Source organism: Odocoileus virginianus, chromosome 27 (genome assembly GCF_023699985.2).
Source record: "Odocoileus virginianus isolate 20LAN1187 ecotype Illinois chromosome 27, Ovbor_1.2, whole genome shotgun sequence".
Lineage (NCBI taxonomy): Eukaryota > Metazoa > Chordata > Mammalia > Artiodactyla > Cervidae > Odocoileus > Odocoileus virginianus.
In genome coordinates, this window is record NC_069700.1 from 15,577,885 (window position 1) to 15,591,134 (window position 13,250).

At 35.2% G+C, this 13,250-nt stretch overlaps 1 long non-coding RNA gene across 1 annotated transcript in view; it reads right to left on the reverse strand.

Annotated features, from left to right (window-relative positions):
• Nucleotides 1-251: 251 nt before the first annotated feature.
• Nucleotides 252-13,250, reverse strand: part of LOC139031532 (uncharacterized) — a 53,103-nt gene continuing 40,104 nt past the window's right edge. Inside the window, exon 3 of the long non-coding RNA XR_011484031.1 lies at nt 252-1,268. This is a non-coding gene — a long non-coding RNA (uncharacterized lncRNA). The remainder of the gene's footprint in view (nt 1,269-13,250) is intronic.

Below are 13,250 nucleotides of genomic sequence, written 5' to 3' on the forward strand. Positions count from 1 at the left end.
ACACCCCTTGATTAGATCTTTTCTACAATTGACATGTGGTCATATTTGGTACTTATGACGTTCTTCTTCCAAAACCCATGCCTTATTCTCTTCAGCCTCAGGAAACAGGAGCTGGACATGCTCTGTTTGCTGGGTGGGATGACCTAAATAAACCTTCATTGCTAATGTATCTGGTCATTTACAGTGCTGCCTGCCTTGGGTTGTAGTTTGCAATGAACTTTTATCACAAAGCATGGTAATCATAAGAGGTGTTTAAAAAACATCACTTTATTGCAAACATATCCCTCCTTATGTTTATTGTGTAGCAGCAACTGAATCCCCCTTAACAAGATCCATCATCCCAGCCTCATTCCTCACAATTTAGTGGTGTGGAGAGCCCAAAATAGCCAGGTGGTACACTCAGCTTTCAGTCTAATGGAAACAGTATATATGCCCTCTGGCGAAGGCATTTCTTCCTGAAAACTAAGAGTTTTAAATCAGAATAGCCCAAAATTGTGGGAACAGGAGGCAAAAACTTTGCTAGTGGTTTATCAGTAAGAGGGAGAAGGAATCACTCACATTCCAGTTGATTCCCAGACCAAGCGTTCTGGCTATGGGAGAAACAGCACCACAAATAGGTTCCCGATTCAGAACATGCTCTGAAGCCTTGAGGACATTACCCAAAAGAGCTGGCACTGTAACCTAGTCTTTAAAAAGCTATTTCCTAATTCCAACTATTCAGCTGATCCAGGTGATGGAAGACATGGAAAAATCGAAGGTTTCCATCAGCAGAAACCCACTGCTGCACTTTAGTCTTGTCACTGGTCAGAATCAATCTTTGTGGACTATCATGACAGCAAATGAGGTATTCTGTAAGTCCACAGACAGTTTCCTTGGAGGCAGGATTTGAACATGAACAGGAAAGGCAAATCCACGTCGACGGTAAGAATCTATTCTAGTGAGAACAAATGCTGCTCCTTCCAGGATAGAAATCATCTGATGTAATCAACCTGCCAAGAGATGGCTGGCTCATACTGTGTGCCATATTGGGGGTTCAGGGCTGATCTTTGCTGTTGGCTGTTTGGAAACTCACCAGTGCCTGTAGCCAGAATAGCATAGTTGACTAGATTCTGTATGTTGCTGAGTTTATACAGTCTCCACCCCTGCTTCCTTGGCCACTTTTTTCCATAAGCTCCTTGTACAAGGATAGGGGTGAGTGAGGAAAGATGCTGACATTCACAGAATGAGTTGTCTTGTCCAGGATGCTCAAATATCTTCTGTTGATGTTCCTATTGATAAGTAAATACAAGGGAACAAATACCTTCAGAGTCTGTGCCTATTTGAGGAGACCTAGTCATATACTTCTTCCCAAAACCATGCTCCTACCTAATTTTTTAAACTATTCAGCATATGGTTAACTATGGCCTATGAATTAACATGGGTTGGACAGCTAGATAACTCTGCTTCCAAATAAAGTGAGAAACCATGTGAAATGCTAAGAACTTGGACTATTGGAAGAAATTACCTTCTTTACTATCTTTTAAGACCTCCCTAGGAAATGGCTAACTTGCTTCAAATACTGACTTTGTGATAGATATACATCACTTCGTGATGATATACTTCAGTATATCATGCAAAATCACATGTAAATCTGACCCAACTTTCTAGTCTTCAGTCAACTCATCCCAGGGAACTATCCACAAAGCCATGGGTGATTGCTGAGAGCCACAAAGCAAAGCGGCAAGAGTAGGGGCCTTGGGAATCTGAAGCACTTTGGTGCCTTCATTGACTGTTCAAGCCCAGTCTCACTATCCATGTGAGAGTAGGGCATGGCTCTGTCCACCCCCAACTCTAACCCTTTGAATTTCACTAGGATTTATTTCTCTGTCTCAGACACATGCTTCTTTCTTTCCAAAATATCCAAGATAGTGGCTACTTCCTAATTTTGATTCCTATCAACCAGATATTGATGGAGAGTCTGATAGGAAGTCTTGTTCTAGGGAGAGGTGATCAATGCTCTTAACGGTGAGATTAAAACAGAGGATTGGCGTATTGATGTAACTCTAAGGTAAAACAGTGAAAGTGTATTTCTAGCTTTGTAAGTGAAGAAATAATATGCATTTTGTGATCTTTTACTAACATAAAAAAAAAATCCAGTGATTTAGTAATCGACTCCCATATATCAGGAAGTCTGTTCCTTTGCTTCAGTAAAGAAGCCACCTATGCCTTAAAAATCTAAAAATATCATTGAACTATCCCATTCCTGGGCATATAGCCAGAGAAAACTCTAATTTGAAAAGATGCACATATCCCAATGTTCAGAGAAGCACTATTTGCAGTAGTCAAGACATAGAAGCTACCTGAAAGCCCATAAACAGATGACACAAATAAAGATGTGGAATGGAATATTACTCAGTCATAAAAAAGAATGAAATAATGTCATTTGCAGCAAAATTAATGGTGCTAAAGACTATCATACTAAGTAAAATAAGTCAGACAAAGATAAATATTGTATGATAGCACTTATATGTGGGATCTTAAAAAATGATACAAATTAACTACTTCACAGAAACAGACTCACAGACATTGAAAAAAAAAAAAAAAACTTATGGTTACCAAAGGGGAAAGAGCAGAGTGGGTGATAATTAATTTAGGAGTTTAGGATTAACAGATACAGACTACTACATATAAAATAGATAAAAAACAAAGACAGACTGTATAGCACAGGGAACTATATTCGGTATAATAACATATAGAGGAAAATAATCTGAAAAAGATCAGATATCCTCTCAATTACCTCCTCCAGCAGTTCAATAGGAAAGGAGGACCTGTATTATTACTTCCCAGGTTTACCACCATCTGTTGTATATGTAACTTGAATTTTTTGTGTGTTTTCTTTAAAAAGAACTATGCTATCAAGACTTCGGCACTCTACCTGCAGCATAATGAGTTCAATAAATTTTTTATGAAATTAACTTAAGACATTTGAAGAGGAAGGATGAAGTGTGTCTATACTGGGACAAATTCAGAGAGTAGATCACAATGCACTGATGAGTGCTTACTTTTTAAAATACAGTGGGGCATGGTCAGTTCCAGAGTCAGGGTAGATGGCAAAAGAGCCAAGCAGAGAAAAAGCAATTGTGTATTTACAAGTTCAAGCATTATTTCTACCTAAGCTATTCCTACATAGGAGTCACAGAAACAGAAGAAATGCAGTAAGATTAAGTAATAAGATAAAACAGAATTTTCAGGACTACATTAAGAATATTTGACTGCTTCCTCTTTATACACACAAACACAGACACTGAACAATGTAAAAAGCAATGAAGTATGCAGAGCCTAATCATATAATTCCTTATGTAGACACTTTTAGAGTGGCAGGGTATGCCATTAACAATCATGTTGGGACAGCATGCATAAACACAGGCTGCCTCAGGCCACCAGGACATAAGATCCTGAGGTACCAATCACCTGTGATAACACCTAGCATGCTCAGACTTATCAGGTTATATTTGTAGGATGGGCCCTGAGGACTCAAAGCCAGGAAATAATCTATTATGTGTGATTCACATATTTATCCACATCCCTCAAGGTGCACTACTTATATTGTGTTTGAAAACTGCAGCCCTTTTCCTCCTTACTTTCCCCAACACTTTTATGTGTATCTCTCTTAATTTACTTCTTATTAATTTTCCTTTATTCACCATTGTTTCATTTTGCTCCGATGCTACCACAAACTCAATTTACTACTCCATCCCTCCAGGTGTTCTTTAGAGCTAAGACTGAGACTCTTTGGGAAGAATTCTTATCATCTGAAGTATAAATTTGCATCTTAAAAAGCAGACATAAATTTAGAATCTTTTATTTCCCAGGTATAAGACTATGAAGAAGTGATGTATATTTTCCAATCAAACAAAAAAGAAAACTACTAGACTTTCTGATATCTTGAGTTAGCTGGATTTGTAAATAAAAAATACTTTTGGAGCTAACATGAATCTTCGAAGTTACCGTGTGCAGCTTTTTAAATAAAATTTCACCCACTTCTGGGTTATTACCTTAGAAATGTCATTCAAAATGGAACCACAGTTTAAAAGAGCAGCTTTTTCAACTGACAAAGCATGTTTGGAGGAATTTCAGAGCATGGACTGTTTGCCTGGGGATTGCCTTGGTGTCTCATTACCAGCGGACTGAAATTCAGATTAGACTTGGGGCACAGAAAATACAGAATTATACTGTTATGGGGAGGCAACCAATCACTTATGGGAATGTGCAAAGGTAAAATTTAGTTCAGGGATTTTCTGCATATCAAGCATATTCACCTGTCATTCTTCTGTTTAGCCTGGGATGACTGCTTAATCTCCAAACTGCAAGCTAGTGGTGACACGGCAGTGGCAGAGCTAAAAGGCAAAATGAACATGCAAAACTTCATGATGCAAAATGCATCATTTCCTCTTCTTTATTACTGAAAGTTTTCATTGCAAGGGATTTTAACAGCCCTATCATATGTGACCCTCAATGTTTGAAAGATGCCTTTTTTAATTAAAGTCACTGCCAAAGACAAGCTCCAATTAGTAAATTTTCCTCTTAAAGTAAAAAATATTAGAGATTTTTTTTCCTCTTATGATTTGGTGGATGGCTTTTTTTTTTTTTTTTTTTAGTTTCTGTTCAATTTTCTTTATATATATTGTTTAAGGAGTTCTATGAATAAGCAAATTTTTGCTATATATTAAATACCTCTCTTTTTCTGAGTCACTCAAAGTGATTACACTTGAATCATTATCTACAAATGTAAGATACCAAAAATGACTTCTGCTTTTCTTGACATGTTAGATTTTTTCCTACACTTAACGGTAATTAAACTGTAAAATTTTGCGAACCATTACAGTATATTAATTGGGTTAGATTCTCTAAGAGATAAATGGATCTTTCTGTTATTATAGATGTCCACGGAAAACCCTAGCAAATATTTTAATTAGTATGCCCCACTGTTTCCTAGCTAAAAATACAGATAATGCAGCTCAAACTCATTCATGATACTGAAAAATCAACTCATAATACATATTCTACTAATACTGGATTATTGGCATTTTAGTCTATAAATAATAGTCTCGTTTTTAACAGTTTAGTCTGTTTTTAGACTCTATTCTACCAATGTAGTCCTACACTGAAATCATAACCATTTTGATTTAAAATATCTTTACAAGTTATAAAAACTATACAATAAATTAAGTATATTATCAAGTTCCATAATTGCTTAAAGGTACATGTATTCATGTATTCTTCCATACCTGAAGAAAATTCTTAAGCATCTACAACTTAACTGGCTACTGTATATAAAGATATCAAAGGATTTGATTTTTGGAGTATAGATAAGCAACTGTTCTCTCTCTTTCTCTCAAAAAGATTTTTCCCCCTCAAAGGGAAACTCTTAATATAAAAACCTGTATTTAAGTATAATATGAATTGGTTATACTTTTTAATTGGTTTTAATTATAAAGCTAAACCAAATAAACCATTGGAACATTTAATCATTTCTCTGAAATAAATTTTTCATTAAAATTTTTCATTAAAATAACATTATTTTAAGAATGTTTCATTACTGAAAATTTAAATATATACCAAAGTAAATAGAATACTATTTCCAGCATACTAAATATTGCATGCCTATATTGTACCATTTCTGCCCTAGCCCTGGAATAAGCCTTTTTTGAAGGAGCACGGTTCTTTTTATTCCTTTCATTGTAGACTATAACCTAGAAATCAAAATACTAAATTTCATATGGAAATGGGTCCAATTTTAGATTTTCTCTCCTGATCTGATAGTTTCTCTGACTATTCCCACACTAATACCAAACTGATATAACCATAGAGGCTTTATTGTATGTTTTTATTTCTGGTCGGTCTAGATGGACCCTTCCTTTTAAAGGTTTTCCCAGATATTCTTGCATGTTTGCTTTCTCAAGAAAATTTTAAAATTAACTTTTCTGTCTCTAGAAAACGAGTGTCATTTTTATTCAGATTACATGCAACTAGTTCATTAATTTATGCAAACATGCATCTTTATGATGATGTTTTGTCTTCCTATATTCTTCCTAGACTCCACAGACTACTGTGGACTATATGCCATTTTCCTATACTCTTTCTTATACTGTCATTCATGTGGCAAAGGTTATATGTTGTCCATAGTATCCTGTTTTATGACTATGTCTTTTTAACTAAATTCTTATTCAGATTTTATGGATATGTCTTAACTAAATTCTTATTTATGTTACCTACCCCAAGAAACAAAAATCAATGTTTTGCTAAATTTTTAGGCAATTTAACCTTGTTTAGCCTATCTTCATTTTTCTAAACATGTATTTTCTTTCTATTGCTAGAAATAAAGTTTTCCTTTCCATATTTAAAAAAAAAATACAAATGAGGCAGGGTATTGATATTTTTTATGCTTGTATTACACCAATAAGCAATCTTGGCTTATTTCCTAGAAGCATGATTATTTAAATTGTGCAGTTATTTTCTCCTTAATAAGAAAAATGCATTTTGGTAATAATGGTAAGTACCATCAAAAGGTAATTAAAACTAAAAATATATATATTTTTTATTTATTAAGTTTAATAAAATTTAAGAATGAATCAACTTTCACTTCCACTTTTTACTTCATAGTAAATAGTATCAAATAACTCTTTAAATTGAATATTTCAACTGCATTTTTTCTAATTGTTACCAAAAACACAAAGCTTTTTGTTGTTGTTGATTACTTGCCTTGTTTCCATGAAATTATCATGGCCTTCCCTATTCCAGTGTACCACACACTATTTTGTGCCTAGTAAAATCAATATGGTCACTACATATTTTTTAAACTCATGTTTTGTGCCTATCTCCATATACAGGAGGGAGGAATCAAGGTGACCTACAATATGTTTACTATATGAAATTGCCAATACTTTACCACATGAATTTACTATTAGACCATATTTTACCTACAAACATGAAAATATAGGCTTTGGACTAATACACACATATAGATGCATTCATAAAATACCTGAAAGGAAAATATGAGTTTGAATGGAAAACAAGGGAGATGGTTACTCTAGGAACCAGAGCCAACTGATTAATATTTATTGAAATAGATTATCCAACTTGACTCTGAGCTTCCATGAAAAAAAAAAAAAAAAAAGATAAGCCATTCCCAAAAACCTCTCACTGTTAGAATTCTCAACTATACATTTTCAGATGCCCTTTGCACCCTAATCAGCACAAATACTTTCCATTAATCAGTGTTCAGTAAGATTATTTATCCCATTTAGTTCTATTTCTAACAGAAGGGTGAAAGAGGTAAAAATAATATTAGTTATTATTATTGAAAATATTTCTAAATTATTTTAGCTCTTTGTCCTAAAATTAATGAACTACTTTGAAAAATTTAAATCTTTGACACATTACCGATAATCCTATACAAACAGCTGTTCTCTTTGTAGAGTAAGAGTTTTAAGGGAAGACAAGTCAAAATGCTTTTTCATCTTTATTGTTAAAAAGTATAATTACCTCTTATAGACCTGTTACATTAAAACTGCACTTTAAGTTGAATTTTTGGAACCACTAAAATGAAACAAAATATAGCCTGTGTCCAAAAGGTGCATATCACTGCAGCTCTCTGGCTTCCTAAGAGTTCATAGAAAGCAGGTGAACTTATAGCAACAGCTTCTTCGACAGTCCACGTTGCCGGTTTCATTTACATTTTCTTTTTTTTTTCATTTATTTTTATTAGTTGGAGGCTAATTACTTTACAATGTTGCTTCCATATCTCAAAATACCTCTGTAATGGAGTTTTTTGATTAATTCATTCTAGTTATTTGATGTCTCAGATGATATTTCAGCAAGCTAGGATAATTAACTGTCTTCTTCTAAGTATGATCCAGTGATTCTTGAAAATTTTATGGTAATGTAGAAACTTCATGTACATTCCACCATATATAATAAACTCATATTAACTTTAATGTATGCCAAGTGCATTTAACTTTTATGTATGTATCTATTCTGCACAATGGAAACATGCTGATGAGAAGCCTGCAGTTCCTGCCAAAAAAAGAACTTCTGTTCTACTGGGACAAACAGTAACAGAAACATTAGTCACAATCAAAATGCTTGGTAGTTTCATAAAAACAATAACAGACTTACCTCTAGGAGTGAAGAAAACTTCCCAGAGAAGGGGACATTTAAGATGTTTTTTAACAAGTGGGAAAACATGGGGAAAGATATTTGAATTAGAAGTCTTTAAAAATAAAAAGAAATAATAAGAAAGAATATGAGTTGGAGCAAGCTGCAATCAATATGGTGTATTTTCCAATATGGAGTTTAAGACAAGGTGGAAATTGATTCTCAAAGCATCATCACTGCTTGTGTTGGTTTCATACTGTGTCAGCTGAACTAGACTGGAATAGTATCAGCTACAGTTCTGCTCTCTGATAGCTGTGGGTTAAGGTTGCTCACTAAGGCAAGGTGCGTGAGATTTGGAATGCAGATCCAGGGGGAGAGCACGAGATTCTACGGTTGAGTTGGAGTGAGAGCTGCTGCTACAGGTCAAGAACAGAACAATTGATCATTTATTTGTCATGGGGCACATCCACCTCTGGAGCTCCTGCAGCTCCCACGTGATCTCCTCCTTTAAGACCTCAAGCCCTAAATCAGGCACATGTGTAAAACGCTGTGGCCTCTTTTGACCTTTGCTGTTGGGACTGGATGTGGTAGGAAACACCTGCAGGATTCAGTTTCACTTTGTGAGTTCCAGTTCACCTTTTATCACCCAGTTTTTTTCCTGCACTGCTAGCTCCACTGACCCACAGACTCTTCAGCTCCACCACCACATATGGAGGCAACAGCTTTTCATAAACTATTTCACAGGCTCCCAATATTACATAACATCTAAAATAAAGTCTTTATACCATATTACTCACACTGATGCTTCTCTGGTTGAACCCCAGGGGATGCACAGCATTTTCTATTATTTAAAATTAACAAATAAGTAAATAAAAAATTAAATTAAAAAAAGTAATCAAAATACCACTTTTCTTTCTGAAAAAGTCCATATATCAGGGTGGGTTTTTGTGTATATTTACCAATCTGTGGTGGAAGTAGTGAAGAAACATCAGAACTCATTCTAGTTAGGGAAATAAAGTGCTTGATTTAACTGGAAGAACATCTCCATAAAAAAAAAAAAAAAAAAAACCTTCCTTGCAAAGAAAACAAAGGGGAACAGCTTGGAATCAGATTTGTTCACATAGATCAAGGCTGGAAATGCTATCTTTATTCTGGGTTAGAATGGAACTGGTTTTTTTTTAATTGAGGACTAATCATGAATATTTCCCTTCACATGTATAAAATAATAAGTTATGCTATTAATAATGCTGTTAAAAAGTCATTTTTGAATCCTATCTACTGTGAGGTCCCAGAATATTCTGCCAATTTTTTTTGTCTCAATCCAAGGCTAACTAGCAAACTGTGCTGGGCAAATGTTTGATAAATTTGATAAACTAGTTTATCTAATGTAACAATTGAGTATTGAGGATTGGATATTTTTGATATGGATTGAAACATGTGCCTTTCTGGTACACAAACTTAGGAAACAGCCAACATCCAAACCTACCTTTCTGTTTCAGAGGTTTATTTAACCAAAGAGTGAAAAATGAGAAGACTACTTTAAGGCATCTGCTTCAGATTTAGAACAATATTTACCCCCACTTGCTTTATACCTTGAGAAATAAATAGCTATTTGAATTTAAAAAAGACAAAAAAACAGTTAAGCACTCCTGATAAGGCCATAGCATGATGGAGCTGAGCCGGGGGGAAGGAGGGTAGTGGATGATAGGCTTTGGAGTTTCAATTATTTGTCCTTGGCATTCAAACTGGAAAGAAAGAAACTGCTTGTAGTGACAGTAAACATACTGACAACCTAGCTAAAATGATTCCAATCAAATTTGCTGCCCTATTTTGCCAAGAAAAAATCAAGAACACAATTAAGAAATCAATGATGATTATTGTATGACAAAACACAGTGTCTCAGGGAAAAAAAAAAATCTGAGAAAAGAAAAACTTAATTTAGCAATGGCCGTAACTCCCCTAAAGCTAAATAACTTAACAAAATACAATTTTAAGGCCTCTCTTATAAATAATCAGACAATTTCACCCATTCCCAGCAGAATAATGTCTCCGCGGTGGAGGTAATAATGTCTAGCTTCTTTTAAGATAAACATTTCCAAAGAGAGTATGGGGAATTTCAAAATTAAATGATGTGCCCGAGACTTTCTTCATTAGCAGTCCATAATTTACCCCCGAAGAATGGGATCCACTGAGCTAATAATCATGAAACAATGGAATCAGAGGTGGAAATATATGTTGACTGCCTGAATATATTCCAGCATAAGCACAAGAAAGCACTTTCTTTTTTGTACTCTGTGCAAAATATTTTTAAGATAGGTTGATGAAGTTGCATTAGGACTAATAGAGTGTAAAACAGTTCTGCTCATCCAGTGTAGTCTCTGGGAAGAACATGAGGTTGGATGCTTTTCAAAAGGGATATATATGAAAAAGAAATGGCTTCCCTAGATCACAATAAATATCAAAATATTTTGAAATGTACACTGTCTTTTGCTTTAAGAATTCTACTTCAATTACTTTGCCATAAAAATTTGGAATGTAGCTGCAAAGATTTCTACTCCAATGTTATTTAAAACATCTAAAAAAATTTGACATTCACAAAGCCCAATTACAGGGGATTGTTTAAATAAATTATGATATACACATGTAAAATTATAGCTATATATTAATTAATATTTACTAGTACAATATGTTCAAAACATACATTAAAGAAAATATGTCATTGACTCAGTAAACTATATTGTGTGTGTGTATGTGTGTGTGAGGAGAGAAAACCTTGAATTATGCACCCCCAAATTGTAGGGTTTTTTTCTTTTCTTTTGTTTTCAGTTTCTAAAAATGTTTTACAATAGACATTAGAAATTAGAAATAAAAATAATTAGAAATAAAAAATAATAATTAGAAATAAGTCATGTAGATTTTTTTTTAAGTGAGTAATATCCTCTCTTCAGAGGATGACCCATGCAGAATTTTAGATTTGGAAGGAATTTCATACCAAGAGGTAATGTCTTTAACATTCCCTCTTTTAAAAAGAATGTCTCTCAATTACGCCTTGTCAGTTTATTTCCCCCATTCTCCTCTCTGGAACATTCTTCAGTTGGTTTTTGCCCACATACTTTGTTTCATATTACAGCATGATTCTTATCTCACAGTACCATGAAGGGGCTCTGGGATCAAGGCTGGCTGAGCCTGCTGACATCTTTTGGAAAGGCAACACGGACTGACCAGGTGGGAAGAGGCAGCTGTTTGGGGTGAGGGACTGGAGGAGGAAAGTGAAGAGGGAACTTTGAGGGCTTGGAGGGAAGCTAGTCAAGAATAAAAACACACATGAAAATAAAACATTTCAAAGAATGAAGGATAAAGGAAACCTGATTTAAAATAATATTGTCCCTGAGCTCAGCCAGTTCTGGGTGGCATTCTCATCCAACCACCAGGGAACTGGGGTTCAAGGAGCAATCAAATTGAAGACAATTGGCATTCAGCCTTGGCGAGGAGCAGGCACAGAAGGCTCTTTGTTGAATCAGGCAGCCAGAGAGTACCTTGTGCTGAGCAAGATCTGGATTAAGGGCATGCATGCTCGCTTGTCACAAATGTTTTATTGTGTGTCTGGGCAAGTCATTCTCACTTGTTAAGGAACAGCAAGGGTTTTGTTCTGCACGGGCTTAAAATAAACCAGAAAAATCAGAGGGGCTTAGGGAAAGGGGGAAGGAGGAAGAAGAGTTCATGTTTATGGTTTATTTTTGTTTGGTTAGCTCTTTAAGCTCTTGGAATAGGCAACTTCCTGGGGACTTTAAGTCTTAAAGTCTTCACTAACTCTAAATTTAAAGTAACTTTTATGCTGACAATTTAAACAGACTACACTAGAGTAAGAACTGTACTTATCTCAGTATAAATGTCATCTTGGTAAAGTGCATTGTATACTATCAACGTATCTTAACCCTGACGAACTGTATGAGCTCAATGAAGACAATGGGACTAGTGAGAAAGACTATTTTGAGTACATTTTTCCCTAGGTTTTTTTTGCTCATACTCTCGAAAAATATGAAAATATCACAGACTGCTTTATTTGCAATACCAAGAATGCAATGAAAAGCAAATCAAAATACTAGAAAACTGTTTTTTTTTCAACCCTCCTATTTCCCTTCCTCCATTCTATTATATCCCCACATCCACCACCTCTTCTCAGAGCTGTGTGATCCCTATTGAAAACCATTCATTGTTTGTACATAATCAGAAAACCGAGTATCTAGTCCCAGCCCTGTTTTCACTTAACTGCCATCTGTATTTGTGCAAGTTACTTATTCTCTCTGGGCCCTGATATCCTTATCTGTCAAGTGTGAATACTCTAACCTGTCTTCCTGTTTAAAAGAGTTATTGAGATTCAAAACTGATAACCAATTTTAAGACACTTTATGAATAAAGAATAAGTAATAGTATTATGAAAAGCCTTCAGCTTTGCTATTGAAGTATAGCTAATATACACAAAAGCACACATATAAAAAGATGTCAGAGGGAAAAACTGTGAAGATAATTACTTCTGAAGAAGCTTTTGCTTTGCTGTGAATCCACCTCCCACCCCAGGAAGGAACAGGGGGTTTACTATCTCCTTTCCCTCTGGACAGTTAAGAAGAGAATCCCGGGGACAACTCAGAACAGCTTAAATGTGTTCACTGCTTCTGGGAGAATCACAGGATCTGATGCCTGGCTTAAGCCTAAAGAAACCAAAGTAGGCTGTGGAAGAGGAAAGCGATGTCTGCTTTAAGTTTGGCAGAGTTGAGCATGTGATTGCAATGAACAGACGTGGGCAATGGTGAAGAAGAGAAAAAGTGGGCTGCTTTTGCTTCCAATAATAAGACCACTTAGAAGGATGGTGTGCAGGAAGTGTATGCTACTTAACTGGAGGTTTGTATATGTTACATTTCTAAGAGATGCAGAAAGAAACAAAGGAACCACTGAAATAGAGATGTACTTTCCAAATCAAGCCTCTCCTTGACTTGCAAGGCTCTCAGGAATGACCATCACCAACAACCAATTAAAGTAGGAGGTAAGAGGTCAGTTTTCATCATGTACGAGACCCAGAGAAAAGAAAATCATCTAGCCCAGTAACACTGCCCTGT